This window comes from Mauremys reevesii, linkage group 21 (genome assembly GCF_016161935.1).
Source record: "Mauremys reevesii isolate NIE-2019 linkage group 21, ASM1616193v1, whole genome shotgun sequence".
In the NCBI taxonomy this organism is placed as follows: Eukaryota; Metazoa; Chordata; order Testudines; family Geoemydidae; genus Mauremys; species Mauremys reevesii.
This window is the reverse complement of record NC_052643.1, coordinates 17,425,142-17,450,179: the sequence shown is the minus strand read 5'-3', so window position 1 is coordinate 17,450,179 and position 25,038 is coordinate 17,425,142.

Sequence of the window (25,038 nt, the reverse complement as noted above, 5' to 3'; positions counted from 1 at the left end):
TGGTCTGTGTGAAATATGCAAAGAGCAACTTCAGGCCAGGACCAGCTCAATGAAATTCCTACTGACTCACCCAGTGGAAAGTCACCTTTTGCTTTACCTTGTAAAATTGATGCCAGTGGACTCCCAGGTTCCCAGATTGAATCTCAGTTGAGGTAAAAAGCAGAGACCTCCCAGATGGCAGAGCATACTAGGGGGTTAACCCCCCTGCAAAGTCAGTCCATAGGCTTCCTAATATGACTGGAGCTGGATGGAAATTTTTAAATTAATCTTTGTTGTTGAAAAGTGCTGATTTGTCCAAACCAAAACTGGGCATGAAACAGGGTCATTTCTGACAAACTCCCCGACTCAAACCATGTTGAGGAAAAGGGTTTAAAATGTTGCAGCACTTTCCAAATGAAAAATTCCAGGTTTCCAGTTTGAAATTACATTTTGTTTCCAAATTTAAGCTAATTAGACTGAAAAAAATGTTTAAAATGGAAAAAACATTGAAGTTGAATCAAATGATGAAACTTTTTGATTGGCTGAAATAAAAACAAATCAGTTTTTGGTGCATGAATAGTTCTGAGAGTTTGACATTTCATCCTGATTTGAGATGGGGGAAAATGTTGAACTCTAAAAAAATATTCAGGGGATAGGAATGCCATGTCCCGTCCATCTTTATGACAATCTGCAGATAGACAGCTATCTTCCTTGAGAAATCAGATGCTCCTACCTGATGTACACAGCCAGGGCCAGCTCTAGAGTTTTTGCTACCCCAAGCTTTCTTCTTCAGCGACACTTTGGCGGCAGGTCCTTCCCTCAGAGAGGCTTCTGGGTACACGTCTGGCTCTGTTGATTTGTTTCCTTATTTCCTCGTGCGGGTATCATAGTTTTGAGAATGCGTGGTGAAGATCTTGTAGGTGTTGGTCTCTGTCTGAGGGGTTGGAGCAAACATATTAGGAATGGCAATATACAAAAACCTGTACGACAACACTTCAACCTCGCTGGACACACAATAGCAGGTTTTAAGGTAGCCATCCTGCAGCAAAAAAACTTCAGGACCAGACTTCAAAGAGAAACTGCTGAACTTCAGTTCATTTGCAAATTTGACACCATCAGCTCAGGATTAAACAAGGACTGTGAATGGCTAGCCAACTACAAAAGCAGTTTCTCCTCCCTTGGTGTTCATACCTCAACTGCTAGAAGAGGGCCTCATCCTCCCTGATTGAACTAACCTCGTTCTCTCTAAACTGATTCTTGCTTGCTTATATATACCTGCCTCTGGAAATTTCCACCACATGTGTCTGATGAAGTGAGTATTCACCCATGAAAGCTCATGCTCCAATATGTCTGTTAGTCTATAAGGTGCCACAGGACTCTTTGTCGCTTTTTACAGATCCAGACTAACACGGCTACCCCTCTGATACTTGACAGCATGTTCCAAGGCGATCTAAGGCATGCAACCAAAGCCAGAAGCATGGGGACTATTCCGTAGAATCTGAGAGACCAAAGGAGAGTTTTGTGTCCTGCATCAAGATTAAGATCCGGTATGCAGGTGCCGAGCTGTGGAATTCTATGAAAACTATCTGGCCACCGCCCATGAAAATGGTACTTCTGCTGAGTTAAGCCTGCATTGATTTTCACTATTAACCTTTCCCCTGGATTTCCTGTCCCTTGCATCATATTCCTCTGCACTCTGGTTCACTAATATTGATTTTGAACAGATGAATTGTCACATTCCGTTTGAGCTGAAGATAATTCCATCTACTCAGTCATCTTTAAAATTGTTAGTTAACTGTCCCTGTCCCCAGTTTCATTTTTCTTTAAGCTTTCTATTAAATTAAGCCGCTAGCACACACATTTTAATTTTCTCGAGTTACAGCTGATATCTCACTAGGCTTTGACATCTCATGAGATGCTGGGCTGTCCCCTAACTTCTTGCTTGTTTACTTTCCTTCCTTCCTTACTAACTAACTAACTAAACTAGCATGGAGGAATGTCTCCACAGTTGGCTCTATATAGTTCACTGAGGCTGAGCAAAGATGCAAGTGATATATTGGAGCTATCCATCAAACTGGAAAGTGTTTCCCTGCTATAAGTCTCGCTGGTGGTGGGCTGAGATTGAAACAATCTAGAAAAGACTGATAGAAAAAGCTTCCCTCTGCTCTAGTTATTTGAGTGCTAAAGATTTTAAGGATGGCCCCGCTCAGTTAATAAAGAATTTGAAATCTTCTGTTGGCAGTTCTGGTCTGCACACTGGCAAGAGACCGAGAGCCCTGTCAATCAATGTCAAAGCTGTGCAAGGAATGATACATCTACAGGGAGAAATTATTCCTTCCCAGTTGCGTGGTGCTGTGTTTTCCAGGTCAAATTATATTATATTATCATTAATGCTAATAATCCCTTAGATCTATTGTGTTCCTTTCCCCCAAGAATCTTAAAATGATTTAACCTGCACAATGTCCCTGCGATGTACTTACTAGTCCCATGTTGTGGAAATACTAATATGCTGCGGGGAACGTTCATCCCGGTGCAGAGGGCCAGCCTCAGACCGAGGTGTCATTCAAATTACATGTAGGGTTTGCCTCGGATTTAATTGATGTATAGACTTTGTGCTGGCCCGCTATGCAGGGGTGAGTCTTGCTCAGAGAGGTTAAGTGATATGCCCAAGGTCACAAAGCTAGTCAGTGGGAGAGCCGGGGGAAGCAGAACCAGGGAACCTTGGCCTCTAGGCATGCGCTCCAAGCCTCAGACAAGCTGGGCTCAGTCCTCCGCTGTGCTGAGTATACAGTTGGCACAGCTGAGAAGAGGCTGGGGGTAAGTGAATCTAAGGGCACCTCTACACTGCATTTTAAAACCCATGCAGCGAATGTCAGAGTTCAGGCCTACAGACTGGGCTTCACAGGGCTTGCACTATGGCACTAAAAGGACCTGTGTAGACATTTGGGCTTGGCTCTGAAGCCCAGGGTGGGGCTTAGCTCTCCTTGGCCGCTTTTCTATTCCCTTGCTCCTGGGCTGGCCAGAGGTCAAAATGGCCTCCATGTAACTTATATCAACCCTTAGGCGTCTCCAAATTACCCCACTTGTGGCCAGTTGCTGCACCAGCTGAGATCTAGCAGAACACCAGGCACCTCTGCTTCTTCCTGCCTCTGGAGTGCCCCTCTCTACACCCAGTGTCTCCCTTACACCGGGGCAGCGGAAAATGGGCAGCACAGAACCTACTTTGTTTTGGAAACTCTGGTTCTGAGCACCAACAGGTGAGTCCACGACGGAGCCTGGTGTTTCATCATTGTCAATGCTGTCCTGTCTGAGGTGGCAGAGAGCTGTTAAGAGAACCAGCCATTGCAGAAATGTTCCAGAATCCTAATTTAACAGAGATCAGGGTGAAATCCTATTTCCATTGAAGTCAATAGCGATTGACTTCAGTGGGGCCTGGATTTTAGCCTAATGCTCAGTAATTTATCAATTTGCTAATGTTCTGCATTTTAAATTTTAAAATGTTTCTCTGATGCTTCAAAGCATTTGCACTTCTACAAAAATCCTTCTCTGGTAAAAGCAACTTTTATTTTTAGTCTTGCTTTTTACTTAAAAATCAAGAATTCCCTTTGGATCAGACTGTAAGCAATGAATTGCAGAAAAACTTTCTCTCCAACCTCATCTGAATGATGCACATCCTAGGGGGTGGAAAATTACTGAAAACTATAATAGTAAGTAACAAAGAAGTCTTAAATCCAAGCTCTATGGCCATTTATAATCACATCAAGTATGATTCATTTCACTCACAAATCCTGCCTCATTCTCTCAATGCTGCTAAAATGTACAATTTCAAAACCATTGCAAGACAAAACCTCTGCAGTAGAAGACAGAAATTCAGATCTCGACCAACGATAACCTTGAATTTTAATTTTTGCTTTGAAATTGGGATCCCTTTTGGGGCGGGGGGAAATTAGGCATATTTGACAGAGCCCTAAAATGTGGCTTGTGGTTCCTCTTGCTCCATGACTGTAGGATCAGGACAAGTCTGATCAACTACAGGCTTTTATTGTCATAGCACTAATAATAATCGTAATCCTTAGCACTTCCATATAGTTCTTTATGTTCCAAAGTGTTAGGCAGACATTAGCTAATCTCAGTTGTTGGCAAACTCACCCAGCAAGCTGCTTCCATTCATCTCTCAAACAAATGGGTCAGTCATAATATTTGCTGATGTGGGCCCCAATCCTGCACATGTTTTTGCATATGCTTAATGTGACTCATGTAAGTAGGCCCGTCGATCTCAATGACACTACTCATCTGTGTAAAGTTAAATGTGTGGATAAGTGTTTGCAGGATCAGAAGTTAGACTGTCATCTCTCTGGGGTGGGAACCTGCCTTTGTATTGCAGCCTGTATAAATAGTTGGGGCTTGTATGCTATACCGTAATGCTAATAGTCATAATGTGCCTGTATTGGTACCAGCACAACTTATGTAAAACTTTACCCCTGCCCGTTCTCCACTTTCCTACATGTTCCTCCAGTGTTTTTGTACTTTACCACTATGGGCAGCAGGTGCCCCTTTTATAAAGGAATGCTCATTCTAATTCAGGCCTCACACTGACACCTTTCCCACTCTTATTTCAGCTGTGCAGAGTTAATGGAGCCTTTGTTTAAATTTTCTATTTTTAGCAGGTAAGATAATCATGCTGGCCTCATTCAGCTCCATACATCACCGCCAGATAGCGGATGGCAAGGTCAGACCCCGGGGAGTGACTGTGGAAGGCAGCTGTGAACAATGACACATGAAGGCAATAGCTTGGCCAGAAGGCCCCCACACTGAGCTAATACCGTGAGAGCAAACGAAGGCAGGACTCACTGCGGGATGGAGATGTGGCCTGCATGCCTCAGAGGGCTGTAGCATCACGCTGGGAAAGTAATGTGTCTCACTGGAGACACATCCGTGATACAGCGATCGCTCAGGAGATTCAGCTATGGGGGGCTCTGGTATTTTGCCCTTTTTTAAAGGTATAGTAGAATACTCTTGGTTTTGTGTGTACCAGGGGGTAGTTACCACCCATGTTGATGGGCCACCCCCATTCAGTATTGGAAATAGGCTGTTTTTCTTTTGCAGTTTGTATGCAATGTAAATATTGGATGAGACCAGCGCACTGCCTTGTCGTGGACAAACACACACGCACCAGGGGAATGGGAACAAATGGCTGTAAACGTTGCTGTCAGGAAGGATTTTGCTCACTGTTATTTTCCGATTACCCATTTTTCAACAGTCATTTAGAAGGTTGTATTTTATTCCCTTCTTCCAACCTTCAGTAGAGGAGGAAGATGCCTTTAGAGACGAGCTGCTGTTGTTCTGTACCTGAGATGCCATGGGTGCAGGGTGGATCACTCTGGGCTCAGACATGGGCTCCACATGTCTCAGTGGAACTGACATTTGATTTAAGCTTTAAAATCCCTCTCGCCAGAGGGTTCCCATGAGATTCCCAGTTTGAGCCCCAGGCTTAAATAGTCCTGCTAAGTCTGGGGACCTATCAGAACCTTTGGAAGCTGATTCAAACTCTGGGCCATCAATGGTTAATATGTGCCAAGTGCTGATCTTCAGTCAGTCTATAAATTGTAGCAGATTAACGGAAAACGTGCTGAACCACTGAAGTGATGCTGCAACGTTTGACACCTCTTCTGTGGGTGTCTGCAAAGTGCAGACCTGATTCTCCATCATCCTCCACCTTGTTCATTCATTTACACCAATGCAGCTGGGTGTAAAACTCTGCCATTCTGAGCTGATATAGCCTTTCACACCCAGTGTACACTAGTGTAAATAACCACACGCGGTGCAGGACAGGAGAGAATCCATCTCTATATCTCTTTACCTTTATTCGTTTGACACAATTGATCAAGTTTAGTTTATTCTCTTGGTTTCATTTTGAACTCACAGGAAGGATGGATTGAAAGCTGAATGTGAGTGTTCCTTTCCGCACAATACTTTCCCCCACATCCTTCCTCTGCTGGTTGTTTAAATAAAAGCAAAGGTTGTTAACAAAGCGGTAGTGATCTAATGAACCTCACATTCTCCAGCAATAAGTGAGCAACTTACTGTGACTCTGGAACTTAAATGGAGCAACCCCAGGGTCTGTAAGACAAGGATAATTGCCTTTGACTCAGAGTCTCAGTTGTGAGTGATTCAGTGAGTGAGCCAAAAGAAAGTGTTTGCCTGAAAACAGGCGTAAATCTCTGAGAAATGTTCAGGATTCTGTGTATTGGGGCCATGCACTTCAGCTTAGTCATGCTCCTGAAAAGTTTTTCTCAGTAAATGCGTGACTTTCCTTTACAGTCAAGTTAAACAGAGACTGCGCATCTGAAACGTAAGGTAACCATCTTCTAAGGAAAACTCAGACTGATCATTGACCTAGGTCTTCAAAAAAGACTCAGTCCGGCCCCTATTGAACTTACTGCAAGAAACTCCATTGATTACACTTGGATCAGGATTAGGAAAATGTAATATATTTTCTGTGATTTTTTTTGACCCAAACAAATAAGTTTTGTTAAAAAATTCATAAAATGTTCCGAATCCTCAGTGAAACAAAAACTTCTTAAAAGTTCAATCTTTGTTATTTTATCTCCGCCGCTCCACCTCACCCCATGCCCCACTCCACCCACCCCTACACATTTGTCACCCTTTTTCCCACTTTCTTTTCCACTGGTAAAGGCGAGAAGGAAAAGGAGAGAAATGCAGCGAAGAGGAACAGAAGATAGAAAACTCAATTTTTGTTTCAATGTTCAGATCTTCATTGAAAAACCAGAACATTTCAACTAAAACAAACATTTTCTGTGAAATGCTTCATTGTTGGTCAAAAAGCCATTTTCACTGAAAAAAATGTTGTGATGAGAAAATGTTCAACTGGCTTTGCAGCTCTGCAAACGGTCTCAGAGTAGAGATGTGCTGGCAATGAATTGCAGGGCCCATCTTGCCATTCCCAAGCACATTCTAGGATGCACTGGAGATACAGCTGGTTTTCCCATCCCTCAGATATTTTTCTAGAGTTCAAAATTTTTTCCCATCCCAAATCAGCACAAAAAGTCAAAATCTTGATAATATTTGCATACCAAAACCCCAACATTTTTTTCAGTTCCATTTAGATACGTTTGAAATGTTTCATTTCCGTGTCTGTCTAATTAGCTTACATTTAAAAAAGAAATGTAATGTTACCACAGAAAAACATAATTTTTTGTTTAGAAAATGTCAAAGCATTCTGACCATTTCAAAACTTTTATTTCAACTTCTTTTCAAGTTGGGAGATTTGTCAAATCCAAGCTCGTTTCACAAACGGTTTCAGTTTTAAAAAAGTTTTGTTGATAAATTTCCAACCAACTCTAGTTGGAGAGTCTTCAGCCCAGCAGCTTCTGGAGGGTGCTCAGCATCGCATAGGATTGAACCATAGTATCTAAAGGCCCGAACCATAGCCCACTGGAGTAACTGGAAAGATACTCATTGATTACAGTGAACTGTGAGGCAGACTCTAAAAGCGCAAGGACCAAACAGTTAGGTGTATGCTCTTTCTCTCTATCATGTGTTAGCCGAACTCCCAGTGAGACCCACTGATATCAGTGGGCTACTGGTAGTGTAAGGTGCTATTCAGCTTGAGTAAGAGTATCTCTCTCTGGCTCAAAGTGCTCTCTGCTTTCCTCACAGAGCTGTGAAAAAGTATATTTGTACATTTTCCACTTTGAAATATATTTTTAAATGTTCTAAGTGAATACATCCTGAAGAAACAAACAGAGGAATATTTTATTACTGAATGTTGAATATATTGGTTTCATATTTTGTATAAGGTGTTGCACCAAAATTAATATAACGACCAAATCCTGCTTTCAGAAATACTCATGCAGTGCTCAGTGGAAGATGTACATATGTACTGAGGGCAGAATCTGGTCTCAGATCAACTGCTTAGTGATCAGTCTAAGGGCTTGTCTACACTTACAGCAGTGCAGCTGCACCACTGTAGTGCTTAGTGAAGACACTGCCTATGCCGACAGGAGACCATCTCCCGTTGGTTTAGGTACTCCACCTCCCCCAGAAGCAGCAGCTATGTCAACAGGAGAAGTCTTGTCATCAACATAACATTGTCTAAATCGGAAGTGCTGTCGGTATAAATGCATTGCTGCATTCCACACCCCTGAGCAACATAGTTATACTAACAATAGTTTGTATTGTAGACCAGGGCTCTGTATAAAATTATCGCTCAGTCAACTACTCTTGTTTTGTAGTTGACGCAGATGCTAGAGCAGTGGGAAAGCTACACATCCCTAGCTCTTTAGTCTTGAACTTCTTTTCCTCCTGAACCAATTGGTATTTGGTATGATGCATTTCAATACACCTATGCTGAATAGCAGGACCCGCATGTGTGAATAAGGATGAGACGATGAAGAAAGCAAGTTAACATAATCAGGCACCTGTCTGCAAATGTAATCAGGTGATGTGGTTAATATCTGTATCTTTCTCAGTTCTGCTTGTAGCAGGCTGCTTAAAGGGGTAAGGCAGCATAAAGTATTTATAAATGAATAAATGAATGAAAGAGTGATTCAGTTAAATGTATTTGGGATGGATATAAGGAAATGTCTATGCATTTCACATGACTTTGGTTAGTTTAGAAATTAACTGCATTCTAAATCCTGTATAGTGGAGCACTGTTTGCTGGTATCTCCTGTGGTATTGCTATTTATATATATTCATAATATTCAGAAAAAAACCATTCTTTATTGAGAAAACCTGTTTTTTTATGCCACTATAATACTAGGGGTTATTTTACTGCTATATTAGAAGTGAATGTTTTAAAAAATGGAGTGTTATCGAGCTACCATTTCCCTTAGAACTTTAATATATTCATCAGTTCCAGGAATGAGTGGAACAATATGAAAAACCAACGAGAAAATCTGTCAAAGGGTAAAATTTAAAGTAGAATTTTAGTGGTGTGTGCGTCTGCTCCAAAGGGCCTGGGTGTGTTCAAAGTAATTAAAGTAGTGTCAAACTTTAGGAGAAAAACATTTCAAATATTATTTTGAAAGCTGAGTTGTAGTGTGAGTTCTCCACCAAGATTTCCCCTCTGGGGAGAAGAGCTGAGATGCTGACTTAGTAGATCTGGACTAGAAATAAGTTTGTTGCTCTCATTCTAGTCCCTGTGGGGCTTTCCCTGCCTCACAAAACTAGTTTGGTATAATTCAATGCAACTCTCATTTGCAGTGTGAGGAAGCTCAACTCTGGGATACTAAGATAGTGAGGAGCTTTGGCAGATGAATATGAAGGCCCCAGTAATGAAGTAACAAAGGGTGTCACAGGTACCAGAATGCATTAGCAAAGACTGCATGTCTCCTGATGCTCAGCAGTAATTTCTTGTCCAAAATTTCAGATTTATACATGCATGTGGGGATCGAGGTGTTGGCACACCTAAGTCAGATGTGTAAAAGTTCACGTGCCCTTTGCATATATTCTTTTGAATATTAATTTTTGCCCTTACACTGGATTGCTCTTAGGGGCTCGGTTGGGCACTGGTGGTTTGACCATTATTGGAATATAAAGTAATTATGCTTGTAGTATTTGCACTTTTGAGTTTATGGAAGCCTTTGTAAAGCAACTGTGTGTTACTCAGAGTGGGTGAGTACTTATGGAAATCCGCCAAGTGCTAGATCCTGCAGGGCTCAGTGTTTGAACACAGAGTACAATACTGGTGCAGGAGAGCTAAGCTGTGGAGAAACCATGCAAGAGGATTGTACGTGCACACATTCTCATGTGCTGCAGGGCAGAACTCAGGTGCAGGACAAATTCAGGACCTGAATGCAGATGTGGGAATAAAATTTCATTTGAATTATGCATGCTGGACTGGAGGTGAAGAGTTCATTTCCATACACTCTCTGCCTTCCACAGAGGAACATTCTTCTCAGTAGTTTGCTTCTGCGTAAAGATTATTGTTCTCTTGGGGATTAGAGTCAGGTCACTCTCAGAGAAGGGCTCTCAACTCTACAATTTGCTTCTCCCCTTTAGTTCAGCAGGTACAATGATCTTCCAGGCATCCCTATTCAAACAGGGTGAAATTCACCCTTGTGCAGGGAACCAGTAGAAGACCTAGGCACTAAAGTTCTGCTTGAGGCAATCCCCATTTGGCTTTTATTGCACAGGGTAGACTGCACAGGGAAGTTATTGGGGGTTCAGGGGTTCTCTGATTGATTTGATTATTTGATAATTTGATTATTAGTTATTATCATTATGGTTGTTTTTAAATAATCACTTTATTATCTGTGGACCTAGAGACATTTAATAAGACATGCACTGTATACCCTATTAGATTAAATTAATAAAAGCATCCAGTTTCTGTAATTTGTTTGACTTCAGTGCTGCAGGAGGAAAATATTTTTGCATTTCTTAATAACAGAAGCTACAAGAAGCATCTCTAACCCTGTCCTTACTCCAACCCATGTATTGTTTGTGGGAAAATACTACAGAGATCAGTATTTGTCTCTTCTATTGCTAGTTTGGCCCTAGGCATCCAAGCTTGTGATACAAACTAACTCTGTTTGGTTATGTTGCATTTTTACAATGGTGTTGGCTCCTAATTGGATGCAATTTCCCACAAGGAGATAAAATATTTAAAAACAAGAATATAAAAGAGAAAGTCAGCCTTTATTAAAATGACTCCATCATTTTGAATTGATGCCTTCAAGTACTCTTTTGTAATTCATCCTTATAGATATAAAATTATCATCTGAAGGAAGATTGTTAATAAAACTGACATTTCCCCATCAGTCAACTTAATTCACAATATAACACTTTCCAAATCCAATTATGTCTGTCTGATGACTGACATTCAGTTCAACATTATTGTTCATGTGGAAAAGTGGATAAAAAATGCAACTTCGAGTAATTTATCATACAAGAAGTCATTTTTATTGGGACAAATATATAAATATTTCTGAGAATTGGAAAGGACAAAAAATGGAAGCAGCTTCTCTTCAAAGTGCAGACATTTCTTAACTTTACAAGACTATGGCTATGTAGAAGAGATGCTAGAACTATATTATATAAAATGGGAATCTTCTGATTGCTTATGAGATATAATAATATTAAAATATTACCATGTGAACAGACAAAAGGGAGTGTATTTGCTGCTACTTCAGAGCATGATATTGTTACCAAATGTTCCATTTGCCTCCCGTGGAATGCACTCTGAATTTCAGCACCATGGACAGGTTGATTTCTCTATGGTCTCTCATTCAGCAAATCATCCCTGTTCAGCAACTTAACTTTAAATTCCTACTGGATACAATGGGACTTAAGCATATACTAGGTGCTTTGCCATATCAGGACTCTTTATTGCTGAGTAACTATTAAGAAAATTTATTTTTGGAGACTATCCAAATTTGACTTGATCATGTACTCTCCCCAGAGAAGTCATCTAGTTGTTTAAATGAATGGCAAAGTTGCACATATTGTTATGAATTTTTAAACCAAAAATATTTACCAACTGTCAAAAGAAAAAAGCCCTTGATAACTTTGACATGTAGTTTTGTGGCTGTTCATCCTTCCCAGCCTTATTCCCTTTTTGCAAACATTAACATGAGAAAAGATTTTTGTGTGTGTGCATGTAACACAAGAAGCAAACTGGCAACTCAGAGCTAGGATTTATTGAAAAAAATAATTTTGTGATGCGATTGTTTTTGTTTGTAGAGGATGGTTTACAAATACTACATTATCCAATCAAGGAAGAGAAACAAGATCATGTGACTTCAGTGACGAATAGCACCGCTTGATTATCAAATCACTAATATTGAATAGTCACAGAAAACAGCTTGCAAGCAGCTCGCAGCCTCGTGTGTTTACAAAAAAAATTAATTCAGCAACTGTGATAGTGAATAATGATACAACCAAAAAAACAGGCTGTTTAAGTACAATTTATGTACAGGAAAATGGGTGACATCAATGAATAAATTGCTAATTGTGAATTGTTTACCTGGCTGTAATCTCTATTTATTATTCTCCATTCTAATCTTGGAGAATGAAATGCACCTTTGGGATTAAATGGAACTTCAGTGGTCCATAGACCGTCTGCATGGGAGTGAATTTCATCCTTAGCATAAACAGTTAAATACCTGACTCCAGCCTGCTAAGCATGTGTTGAGATTTAAAAAAAAAAGACAATGGGAAGGTTTGCAGAATTAGGATGGCTGCAGACCACAAACATTCTGTTCCTAACAGGGTCTCTATCTTTCTTCTGTGGAAGAAACCACAGCACAAATTGAAGCACACTTCCCCAGCTGAAAATGAGCTTAGCAGGGTAATATGCAGGAGCCAGTATTAGTCATCCTGTAGTCATTATATTGTAGGACTTGTCATTTCATGTATCTCCCTGGGAATGTTGAGACAAATAAATTCTGTTAAGAAAAATACCTATTTGAATGATATCAGGAGAGCATGTTACCATGAAGGCTACTGTATGAGACTCACTGGAAAAGGAACTAAATTCTCCACTGCAGCCATTGGTTTTACTGTGGGTATCACAGCAAGACAAGTTCATTTAAACCATGCTTGTTCTAAATTACGTATGCCTGCCTGCCTTTTTCTCTCCATCCCCCTAACACTGTATAAAGGGGCTCTTCCTGAGATTTCTAGTGACAAACTCAAATTCCACTGAGAAGTACACGTGCTTATTTTATCCTCATCTCCAGAGCATCAGACAACTGATAGTGTCCCTTTAGTGGTCATGAGTGCAAGGGATACAATCCAAAGATCTCAGCTGAAGGTGGCATCAAGAGCTACTGCCATCCATTGACATGCACATCTTTGAACTAGGAGACTAGTCAATTTTCATGTCATCCATCTGAGGGGAAGCAATCAAGCTCAGGATGTTGGATCCCATTTGTGGTGATGTTGAGTTTACTGGTATTGTGCTAAGTTGAGCCTCTTCAGTCCACAGTACATGTGGGCAGGGTAGAAGAATTGCACAATATGCTGAAACATTTGGCATCTATTATATCTGCTGCAAATATGTTACTGTTTGCATAATAACGTCAGTACATTTTGCAAAAGCAAATGCAGTCTGGGATAAACAGGATCTATTCTCATCGCATTTCCTCCAGAACCCAACCACACAGAAGACAGAAATGAACCAAACATTGCTAACAATATGTGAACAGTTAGATCCAAGCACCTGTTCTTCCTCCACAACAACAAACTCAAGTAAGCTCATTGTTCTGATATTCAAGTCCAAAAAGTTTGCCTGATTCACTAAACTGAGCACATCCATGCAGGCTGGGTAATCAATTAAACAATCAATAGGAAGCACATCAGACTGGCTTTGTTACTTAACAGTCCCTTTGTTTTAGTCCCATCAGTTAAAAGGAGTCTTTGAGGGAGAACAATAAAGGAAATGAGTCTGAGGGAATTCACAAGCTGAGGCATTCATTTCTAGACCTCACAAAGGCACAAGTGTTACATTAATTTGATAATGCTGTCTGTCTGAAAAGAGTTAAAAGTAGGTCTGGCAAGCAAAGCAGATGGGAGTTATGCTCTGCCTCTAGTTATCAAACTGGCATTCATGTTCTACTTTCTTTTAGAAGAGGATCGTGTTAAACAACTGACAGAGAAGGCTACAGACATTAGCCTGTCTGCAAATATCAAACCACATAGAAAATGTTACAGTCATGGTTCCAAAGGAAACGAATAATTCACATTTGGTTTTTTGAAGATTTACAAACATCAAGAATTAATTGTGCTGGAACTGGCTGTACATATTGGGTCCGATTCTCCTTGAGCTTACAGTAATGTACATCAGGAATCAAAGCAGTTATGGCATGGTAAAACTAGTGCAAGTTAGTGCAGGTACATGACTTCTGTCACCAGACCTCAGTGGGTCACAGCTGAGAATGCCAGATTCAGGACAAACTTCTGAGAAATAGGGCAAACTCACCCCAAACTGGTGGTCATTCTATCATTAGATTATAACAAAATTAAACTTGTGTCTCATCACACTGGTTAACAAGGAGTCAGAGATGAAGGCATTCCAGCCCTTGTCTTACCGCCCAGATACTGGACTCCATGATGATAGTTACTGAAAACCAGTTTAATCAAACATAGGCTTGTAAAGTCTCTCTGGTTGCTTCCAGATTGGAAGGTCTGTAGTGCATAGTTCAAAATGCCCCTTTTTGTTGTACATTGATAATTCAGAGAATCTGGGCAGGAAAGAGGCAAAATGGAGACCTCTTGGGGTCTTTAATATCTTTTGCCACATGCCTGGAAATGTACTGTCTCAAACAAAGCTCATAGCCCAGTTTGTGGAAAGTTATTGGCATAAGATGGAGTCCAGGGTCACAGGAGCATATCACATTTCTTTAAATGTTTTGATGACTCACAGGAGGTAGCCACTGGCCCTTGGAGCCTGAAGTGCCTGCAGGAAGCGATATCTGGGCAGAATGAGTTTCTTCTATGACCCATTGTGAGAGCTAAGTGTCTTCGATGGGCCATTAACACATTGCTGTCTGGCCTCAATGTAAATTTTACCTGGTAGGTGTTACCCAGGAACACAATCACATGTCTAAGATACGAATCCCTGGCCAATATTCATAACTTCATATCCAAAAATGATCAATGCATATAAACAGGATAAGCATCCTTAGCAAACCATCACTTTTCCATTTACACCTTACGTAACATACTTTGTACAAGATTTCATAGATTCATAGACTTAAGGTCAGAAGGGACCATTATGGTCATCTAGTCTGACCTCCTGCACAACGCAGGCCACAGAATCTCACCTACCCACTCCTGTAACAAACCCCTAACCTATGTCTGAGTTACTGAAGTCCTCAAATTGTGGTTGCAATTATATAACAGTGGCAATATCGATGTTATAAATGATCATACAGCATCACACCTTCTCCTGTAGAAGTCATTGGAAGCAAGTTCAAAAGTATACTGGAACTAGAGTAAAAGGTTTATGGCTGGATCTCAGCTGGTGTAAATTGGCATAGTTATACTGGCGTCCGTAGTGCTTTCCCTGTTAAAAACAGCTAAGGGTCTGGCCCTTTAAGGTATAAATGACAAGGTTTCTGTTAATGAATAGGAAGATGCTGGAGTGTGGGATGCATGAATAATGCAGAATGGCTGATGGGCTGTACGTGCAAGACCTCCAGCATGTTTGATCATCTTCATATTAACAGGCATCTATGGGCAAAGCTGGTAGGAAGTAAAAGTAAACCCAGCACAGGAACTGTATGCTCTGGGTTGGGTCCTGTTTCTTTTGTTCTGTTGAACTCTGAGCTCTGTGCGGAGGCCACTGAAAAACAAGGCAGCACAACCCAGCCTGCCTGCTCTGGCTTTGACACTTCTGGACCTCTGGGCCAAAGCCACACAGACCTTTCTGGTGCACTGGGAGCGCTTCCCTGTTAACTGGATTTCCTCAAAGACTTTTAATTTAAGACATACAACCAATGGGATTGCACAAGGTGTAAACCATTGCAGCACTCAGCCATGATTGGCTAGATTACAGTGCCTGTCTCCTGAAACGTCAATGCCTACTCGCTGATAGTGTGATCCCACCTGCTCCGCTATCACATCCTTAGAGCAAACTCTCAGTATCAGCAGATGATGTTTTGAAGGGGCTTTGGGTAAATCAGACATGAAATTCTGTGGGGAAACAAGATTATAGCTGTCAGATATTGTCTGAACATTCAGCCTTGCCTGCTGCGTTTTGTATTATGTAGAGCAACTTCAAAATGTATATAGTTAGTGGTAGCTCAGTGCCGTATGTCACTCTAGGACGACAACATCGATGTGCATTGATTTTCTTTTCTTTATTTATATTATGTTACAAGAAGAGTTGACGGAGCTGAAACATCTCATTTCTGGGAGAGACGGCAGCACAGGCCCCAGGGAGCAATGTCGGCATCTAGCAGGCGCCTGGAGCAGGTTATTTTTTTAAATAAATTCTCATCCCATAAACACAATGAACAATAGACACGATGGCAACATCTCATGGTGAGATGTGCTCTGTCACTATTATGAGCCTTCCATGTATTTCCTGCCCTTTCTTGGATGGTCCTGGGGGGATCCCTTTGGATCAGGCCCTACATGAGCAGTGAGGTAATTGCAGAAGGGGATTGGAGGTCAGGACACCTAATTCTCATGCCCCTGGGAGCTCCCTGGTTGTGCTGGGTGTTGTATAGGGTGATCAGATGTCCCAATTTTATAGGGACAGTGCTGATTTTGGAGTCTTTTTCTAATATCGGCTCCTGTTACCACCCCCTGTCCCAATTTTTCACACTTGCTGACTGGTCACCCTAGGTGTTGTGCAGCCTGAGACAGCCCTTTAAGAGGTCCAGCTTACTCCTCCTGCTAGTTCCACTGTCTCACACATGAGGAGGGGCACAGGTGAACTCCCCTCTCCCTTGCAAGTGAGTTATTCCCAACAGAGCATCTTGGTAGCTGTCCCTAGGGCAGGGGCTGCTGTTTTCCTCAGGCCTTATGTAGGCCATACAACGGGTCAGCCTCTCCTAAGATGATCTCTCCCTTGCCCCTGTACAGCTCCATGAAGCCCAGCCACAGCCCAGTTCTGAACCCTTTCCCATTTCTGTTCCTCTTTTCAGGCAGAGGTCCTGGACCACACCCTTCGCTGGTGTAAATGTAGCTGAGAGTCATCAGGCTTTTTCTATGTAACCAGAGTGCATCAACATCCCCCTTGGTGTATCTCCCCCTCCCCACCCCTCCCCATAAGTGGAGGCCATGTTATCACTCCCATCACGACAAACAATTTAATTATCTGACTCCACATTATATTTTTCTCTTGCACCCTGGACTATGGCCTTAAATTTCCATTGCATATCCCCAGTCAGCTCTCCCTGCCCCTCAGCTGTGTGAGTAGCAACGGCAACTATATTATACTGCTCTGCTGGTAGAGGCTGTCGTCTCTGCAGCGTGGGACCTTCCTTTGCTTACTGCTTGCCTGTCCTTAATTGTTTTGAGATTTTGGAGGTGTCTTTATCTCTCCTCCTCTAATTTCCCCCCAGTCCAACTGTCAGAAGCAGAGGCGTCTCTCTGAGTGGCTCAGATGTGATGACTGGGAGGTGTTTTGACATGGCTGTAAAATCCATCTGTTTGTAAATGCCCACTGTGTTGCTCTCAGCAGCAGCAGCGCCAGCACTGCCAAGCTAAGCTCCACCGCTGCTGACGTGGCAGGTGTCTGCCCCAGAGGGCTGCCTGGTGTTAGAGGAGTCCCGGCTGAAGCAGGTAGCAGTAATTGGTGTTGATGATTCCATTCTCGGCAGCAGCCCTGAGGTAAATCCTGTGGCCAGATTGGAGCATCAATGCACTTCAATGGGGCCTGCCAACATTTGTAAAAGCTGTAAATAGCTGGTTAGAGAGGAAGAGGAAAAAACGAGCCAGACTTGCAGTTTATCTCACTTGCAGCCCACTTGCCTACCAGAGCATTTGGGAGGGGCGGCTGGGGAATGTGGTAACCGCAGCGCTGATAAACAATGGCTCAAAGTGCAGTTTGGCTCTGCCCATGTACAGCTGGCACCTTCTCACTTAGGAAATCTCCTATTAGTGCCCTAGCTGCATAATTTAGTGAGGACAATATGTGTTCATTATTTGTCACTCCTGCTAGCCCTGCAGTACACACAGCTAAGCAGGACACAGCTGCATTTTATCCCTTCCTTTGCATCAACAGCACAATTATTCACAACGTCCCTATTGGCTACACCTGTGCAAACCCACTGACACAGGGAGCTGCACAGATGTCACTGAGGGCCTAATCTAGCCTCCAAAAGCTTTATTGCAGGTGAGCATGCACCAGAAGGGAAGGCCTTGGCTGGCTCAGATCCTAGGTTACTCTGCAGTGAGGGAAGCAGCCAGAGCTTCTTTATCTGTGATAAGGAATCATTGAGGGACAATAAATATGATACTATTTTCACAGGGTTACTTTTCAGAACAGACCACCATTTAGCAAGGAAATTGTTACAGCTACAGTACACTCATGCCATCTGTTCTTGTTCCTATCATTGGCCTGGTTGAGAAATATCTTGTCCTTTGGTTGGTCATAGCAGAATTTTAGGAAGTTAAGGCTCTTAGAGAAAACAAGGCAGTCTGTTCCTAGCTCTGCTACTAATTCCTGAAACAGAATGAGTGTCATTTAAACTCTGTGCCCATACTCTACCCACCTGTAAAATGGGCTGAGAATATTTAGCTGTCTCACAAGAGTATCTTACTGATTAATGTTTATAAAGCAGTTTGAGATCCTTGGTTTCAGTACACAAGGAAAAGGGTTTATTGTTGTTGCTAGCCCTTTCTGGGAGTACTGCCTCTTGATCGTGGTCTCAGAGCCTGTTCAGTTGTTACAATGCCACACTTCTGTGCTTATTGTTGGTCTGCACTATAATGTAGAGAACTTGGATTCATATTTTGGGAGGTGTGCAAGTTAGAGAGGTAGGACAGCACAGTAGGGAGTGCCTTGCAGAATGCAATTGAACTAAACAGCTATAGGAATCAATGTGTTATTGCAACAAAACCTCCTTCCTATTGACACTTTCCCTGACACATAGCTAATCTTTTTGGGGAAGGGCTTCATTATATTCCCTCGCTCCTCCCAGAAACTTCTCTTTCCATAAACACAACCCCCCCAGCAATAGCTAAGGAATACAGGCAGCCTCTCAACATCCAACAGCAAGCTGTTCTGAATGGAGAAATGTACCCATTCGAAATGCCTTACTTAGAGTGACATCAAGCAGGGAAATGCTGAACCAGGCAGATAAGTGAGTCAGGTAAGAGAGGGGCTCTCAGAGAATGAAGTTTTTCTCCCAGCTTTTTCTTAATGCTGAACAGACTGTGATGCAAAGGGGAATTCTGGACAGTCCCTTTTCTTCTTCCTAGTGGTGGAGAAGCTGGTGCCCAGAACAGAGCCAGCACTGACCCATTTTAACATCAGAGACAGTATCTGTATTATTTGCTAATACAGGGTGCCAAACGAGGGTTAAGATAAGGAGCAGGGTTTCAAAGGGGGATGAGGAGGGTGTTTGATTCCACTGGGGAATGGCTGACAAGAGGGGAAGTAGGGAGGTGCTCCTGCTGGGCTTACAGGGGTGGGCTAGTTCTCCCCGCTGGCTCTGGAGGTCATTTGTGATCACACTAGCCATGCTATCTGCTACATACGCTTGATTCAAAAGGACACAGCTGAACCTGAATAAAGCTTCACAGTCTCACAGCTTGTCTAAATATCATGTGTTGCAGTCACTTATGCATCCAGTTAACTGCACCAGCAGTCTGGCTTTAGCAGTGCCTTGCGCTAGGAGGACTCTGCACCTTTGGGTGCTCTCTCTTCTCCTTTGAGTCACACTAAGATTGAAGCCTTTCTCCCTTACCCTGAGCTGCTGTGCTGGGCTCTGGAGGGTACGGTATGCTCACCCAGCGTGGAGGGAGGGGGAAATATACTGTCAAGATTGTGGATCCCTCTCCATGCCCCTATCCCCCCCTCAATAAAACACAATTCCTGAGTAGTGAGAACAGAATTTTATTAATAACTGTTTGTGCCTTTTTTTTTTTTTTTGCCTTCCTCAGTAAAACTGATAGTGTCTCACACCTGCTTGGAGTGTCAAGAATACTCTTCTCCAATGGGGATGTCTGAACAGAAGGAAGAAGATTATGGGGATTTATGAGTAGTTCCTGAGGCTTTGAACTTTGCATTATTTAGTTGGTAAATGATCAGGGCCTTTGTGGCAGAAGTACTTCAAAGCACTCAGCAATGACCTGTCCAGAAAGCACAGGGCATGGTACTTCCTCACCAATTACCTCTGAATTGAATGATGTTTACTACAATGCAATGGATGGTTGTCAAAAGTGGGGTGAATTATGGTGCCCCCCAGCTCTGAATGAGACCCCACTTTATAGGGAAACGGGCATTTCCAAAGGGGGGTTCTAACTTTGAGCCGGGGGTTGGGTTTTTTGGTATGTATGTTTCGTTATGCACACAAAGAAAAGTTTTCATGTGCAACTGGTAACTGCAGGAGGCTAATGTGTGTGGGGTGGGCTGGGCAGAGCCCTCCCCACGCACATTAGTACATGCAACCTGGGGAGCTGTTGGATGCATGCTACACAGTCTGCATGTGCCTGTGCAGATTTGTGTGTATCCCAGCAGATCAAAACAGAAGAGGTTTCTCCACACTGGCCTTTTTGTTATGCCTCAGACCATGGTTAATATCCACCCTGAGACCCCCTAGCAAACTCAGCTCTGCTACAGAGTGTTGCAGTTCACAGCACAAGTGGAGCAGTTGACTCAATGCGGCTCGATACAGGGGGCAGCACTGCTGATCCACATGGAGTCTGAATTACTGCTCAGCCTCACAGGGGAAGCTGGCTGCCCCAGTGCAGAGCAGAAGCCACTGGCAAGACAGCTACCGGCACGTATCCTGGCAGGAGCGACCCTCCACATGGGATTGTGATCTCCAACCTTTGCTGCTATTGATGTTCAGTTTCATTCAGTACCTTTGACAGCTTCCATGCTTCCCTTTGATTTATATTAAAGCTACCAGATCAATCAATACCCTGTCTGATCCCAAGGCCCAGCCCCTATTGACAGTCCCACCATGCACACCTTGCATTCACAAAGCCAGCAGGGATCCCTTCCCTGAGCTCCTGATGACTTGTTGCCTGGTGCAGGCTTGTCATTACTGCCAGTGCCTGATTTGCGAAGGTCACCATGCTACGTGGGAAGCCAGCTTTGCTTGGGAACAGAGAGGACAAAAATCTTTTCAATTCTCCTTAAAGACTATCATCAGTGCTACTTCAATTACCAGCGCCGGGCACAGGGATGGGGCTGCTCTGAAATGAAGTCCAGGCTGGAAAAACCAAGCAAAATAAAAATGATGTGCAGTTAGTGGCCCAATCCTTAAAGCAGGAGAACTCCTGCTGTAGTTAATGGGAGTTTGGCCTACATAGGAACTGCGGGATTAGGCCCGTTCTTGGTGATAAGTAGTGTTAAGGTGGAGGTGGAAATGCTTTGCAACACTCAGACCTTTGGAGAGGTGGTGGGCAGAGTTTTCTGGGCCCCACTCATCGGTACAGCCTGAGATGGAGGAGGTTGGCTTCTGAAGCAGAACTTGGAGGCCAGAGATATATTCCTGTCAAAGGGGCCATCTGAGCACCTGACGTTTGCTGCCACTGGCCAGCGATATTTTTAATGATTCAATTGAAGGTCACTGGTGCTGGACACCAAGCCCTGCAAATACACAGCAGAGCCACACCAGTTCTGCAGTGGGGCTGGGAACTGGGATTAGTGCCTTTAGGCAGTGACCTAATGGTGAAAGGCCCCAGGTACCATTTCCAACTCCCCTTGGAGAATGAAGGTTTGAAAGAGCTTTAGCATCAGGAACAGCCGCTTTCACTTTAGTTCAGTTTTGTATCCTCTGGGCTTCAGCATTGTCCCTTTGGGCTGCTGCCTGCTTTTTGGCAGTATGTGATGACTCACCTAATGCAGCAAGATATGTATTTTCAAGATGGCGGCTTAGCATTTGCCTGGTGTTATGACTAACATCCAGCCCAGCCCATGAATGCACAGTCTCTGCGTGACTGATCTTCTCTCCGTTTGTGCTTAAGAGACTGACCAAGTCACTCCTGAAAATAACAGCCTCTATACAGGCTGTGCAGCCATTGAGTTTGAAGTCATGTCATGGAACCAGGGGATCGTGTGAGTTTATATCTGTGCTTAAACCTATGGAGCCCTCCTCAATAATACAATGCTGGAATTATTCACCTTGAAGTAGTGTACTGGTGCTATAATTTCAGATAGCAGTGACCACCTTTGCTTTCCCCTACCTTGAATAGTAGAATGCTTAGTAAGCTGCAAAGCCGGGTTCCTCTAACACCCAAAAGTATATTGAAAACAGGCACAGAAAACGTCTTTCCAAATCCAGGATCATAAATATTAGAGATGATCCAAAAATAATTTTTGAAGGAATTTTTTTGCTCTTTCTCAACAAGCCCTAATGAATATTCTCCAATGAGTTATGTCTACATTATGGTTAGATCCTTGTCTGGTGTTAATTGGCATAGTTCCATTGATCTGAATTGGACTGGAAGTCAGTGGAACTGTGCCAGTTTGCAGCAGGTTCTATAGTTCCTTTATAATATAGCATCAGCCCTTTGTAGTTTAATTTAAAAAAAATTTCCCAAGTGGTTTCCATGTATCACAAATTCAGTCCTGCTCTCATCTGCTGAATTTTTAAGAATTTATGGACACAGTTTGGATGCCAAGTGTAGGAGGTGGAGTGTAAACTCTCCAATATTTGAAATCAGGGCTTAGAGAACAGCTATTCTAGTAACAAGGAAGGAAAATTTAGGCCAACAGTAAAATGGGAATCGTGTGACTTAACAATAGGGAAAGCATTTCTGCACTTTTCTCTTCTCTCCAAATGAATATCTGAAATTAGTGCCCCAATAGAGACAAGTGTCTCGCTCTCTGTGGGCCAGATTCTCAGCCTTGACTTCCGATATGCTGATTTGCACCAGCTGGGGGCCTGGCCCAGGGTGTTTGTGTGTCTGTTCATGCTTCAGAGAAGGGAGGATTTAAAATCTTCCTTGTGACCCAAGCTAGTGCTCTGCCCACTGAGCAGACAATTCTGAAACCCCGACACTGGCCTTTCTCACAGGGTATAATATAGCCTCAAACAATACAACTTTAAGTGCAGGTTGTTAGCATCCACTGTGAGGCAAACTAGCCAATTGTAAGTTATTTACAGTGTCTATTAGCTGAAATAAAAGGAACTTGCTTGTTTTCACACAAAGCTTGATCAGAAATTAAAGCTATTTTCTCCCTCCCCAGCAGCTCTAGTCTGGAGACACTTTCAAACCCTCCTCTCTGTAGATGGAGTTACTCTGCATTTACACTGGTGTTACTGAGCATAGAATATAGCCCATTAGCTATAAACAAGCTCCCTGCTCTCCTCAAATACATGGCTACACAATTTGAATATTCTTCTTTGTTAACTAGAGTTATTTGTTTAAAGACAAAAATCTCATCTGATTATTGCATGGAGCAGTAGCTTAGCACTTTACCGCTCTGTGGGGACACAATTTGCGTGTCATTTCACATTTTATTGCCTTTTATTGGCTTCAGGATTGTTAAAAAGGGAATGAGGTATATTTATCATGTGCACAGGAAGTCTACCAAGATAATTGTAACTAGTTATAGCTAGAAGGGGAAGGTGGCAAGGGAGTGAAGTCTTGCTGGAAATAAGTAATTCTTTAAAAAATGAGAGAAAAAACAGAGGAAGATGATGAGAAAATAAAACCCATCAATCGGGGTTAGAATGCCAACAAAGACACTCGGCACTCTCCATTAATCCAACCATTCCATCTGCCTTAGCAAAATACTCATGCAAGTAGCATAGATGTTTATTAGAGGTATCAGTTACTGACTTCTCCAGTATGTTACCCCCAGGCAGATGGATAGTTACTTCATAATTTCTACCTTGTGAGATTCAGGGACCAACTACCAGGGCGCTGCTGTCTGAAACCAGCCAGTGGAGAGGCAATGAGTGCAGGAGTTACACTGTGGAGATATCTGGTTTGGGGGGGGGGTGTCTAGCAGAGAGGGCTGGGATACATATCAAACAGTCACAGAAATGAAAGATGGAAAAGTCCTTGCACGGGGGATGAAGGATTGTTCCTTTTCATAGATGTTCTAGTGTTTTGTCCAGTTTTATTGACTCAATCAGTGGGGCTTCCACCATTTTCTTTGGCAGACTATTCCACTGTCTAATGCATTTTGCAGTTACGACATTTTCCCCCCAAATTTCATCCTATTACTCTTACTTACCTGGCCTTGACCCACCCTCAGCAATTGCTCTTGGATCAGAATCCCCTGAAATATTGGTGGACATTTATCAAGTGCCCTCACACATTTTGCATGTGGCCAAGCCATACCATTTCAGTTCTTATCTGTCTTCATAAATCAGTCTTTCTAGCCCCTTAAATACGTTTTCTTTTTAGATTCCCTTCACTGAATTCCCTCCAATTTCTCACTATCTTCATGGTGACAGTAAGGTACCCAAAACACATCACTACTGTACAGAGTCAAATGCATCCTGTTGACCTTATCACAGCATTTGAGATTGATGATAATTGTTCTTTGTCCTGTAACAGTTGCATGATCTCTTGCTTCTCATAACCCACGCTCTAGTTACTTCTCCAGGGCTAGATTCTGACCCCCTTCCTCACACTGAGTATTATTTTACTCCTTGCTTAGTTGCATTGAAATCCATGGGATTGTGCAAAGAATAAAGTATTACTCGACATGAGCCAGGATGGCAGAATCTTTAGTGTGATGTGTTAAAATTGTGATCTATTACTTCAAATTCTTTAGGGAAGAAGAGGTCTGTTCCTCTTGCAGGCAGGTGGTTTTGTAGGGAAGTGGGCTTAGCAGCAGTCAGTCTGCAAAGAGCCAACCTACAGTAAGGTGGGGTGAGTTGTGCCTTGCTGCCTTAGGGAGCAGCCTGCTTTGTCCCCTGCTGTTTTTTGGATTTTGTGTGCTAGGGTTTGTAATTCTAAGAAGTAATGAAGGGTTACATTGCATCCTTCCGACTAGGGTCTTTTCTGGTTTTATCTACTTTCTCCATTTGTGCGCTGTGAACATAATACTTAAGAAGAACATAAGAAATGGCTATACTGGATCAGACCAAAGGTCCATCTAGCCCAGTATCCTGTCTTCTGACAGTGGCCAATGCCAGGTGCTTCCGAGGGAATGAACAGAACAGGGAGTCATCAAGTGATCCATCCCCTGTCACCCATTCCCTTCTTCTGGCAAACAGAGGCTAGGGACACCATCCCTGCCCATTCTTAGCCATACAGTGAAATATTTAAGTGGTTCATATACCTTGTGCTCGCTCTTTGCACAGGATGCATTTCACCCTCCCTGATATTGTCATTTCCCTTTGAATGGATGCCACAGAATACATTACATTCTCTCAGATATTTTCATGTGCCTGATAAATTTTGGAGAGGACTTTAAGGCTTGATCCTTCACAGTAAATGAAAAAA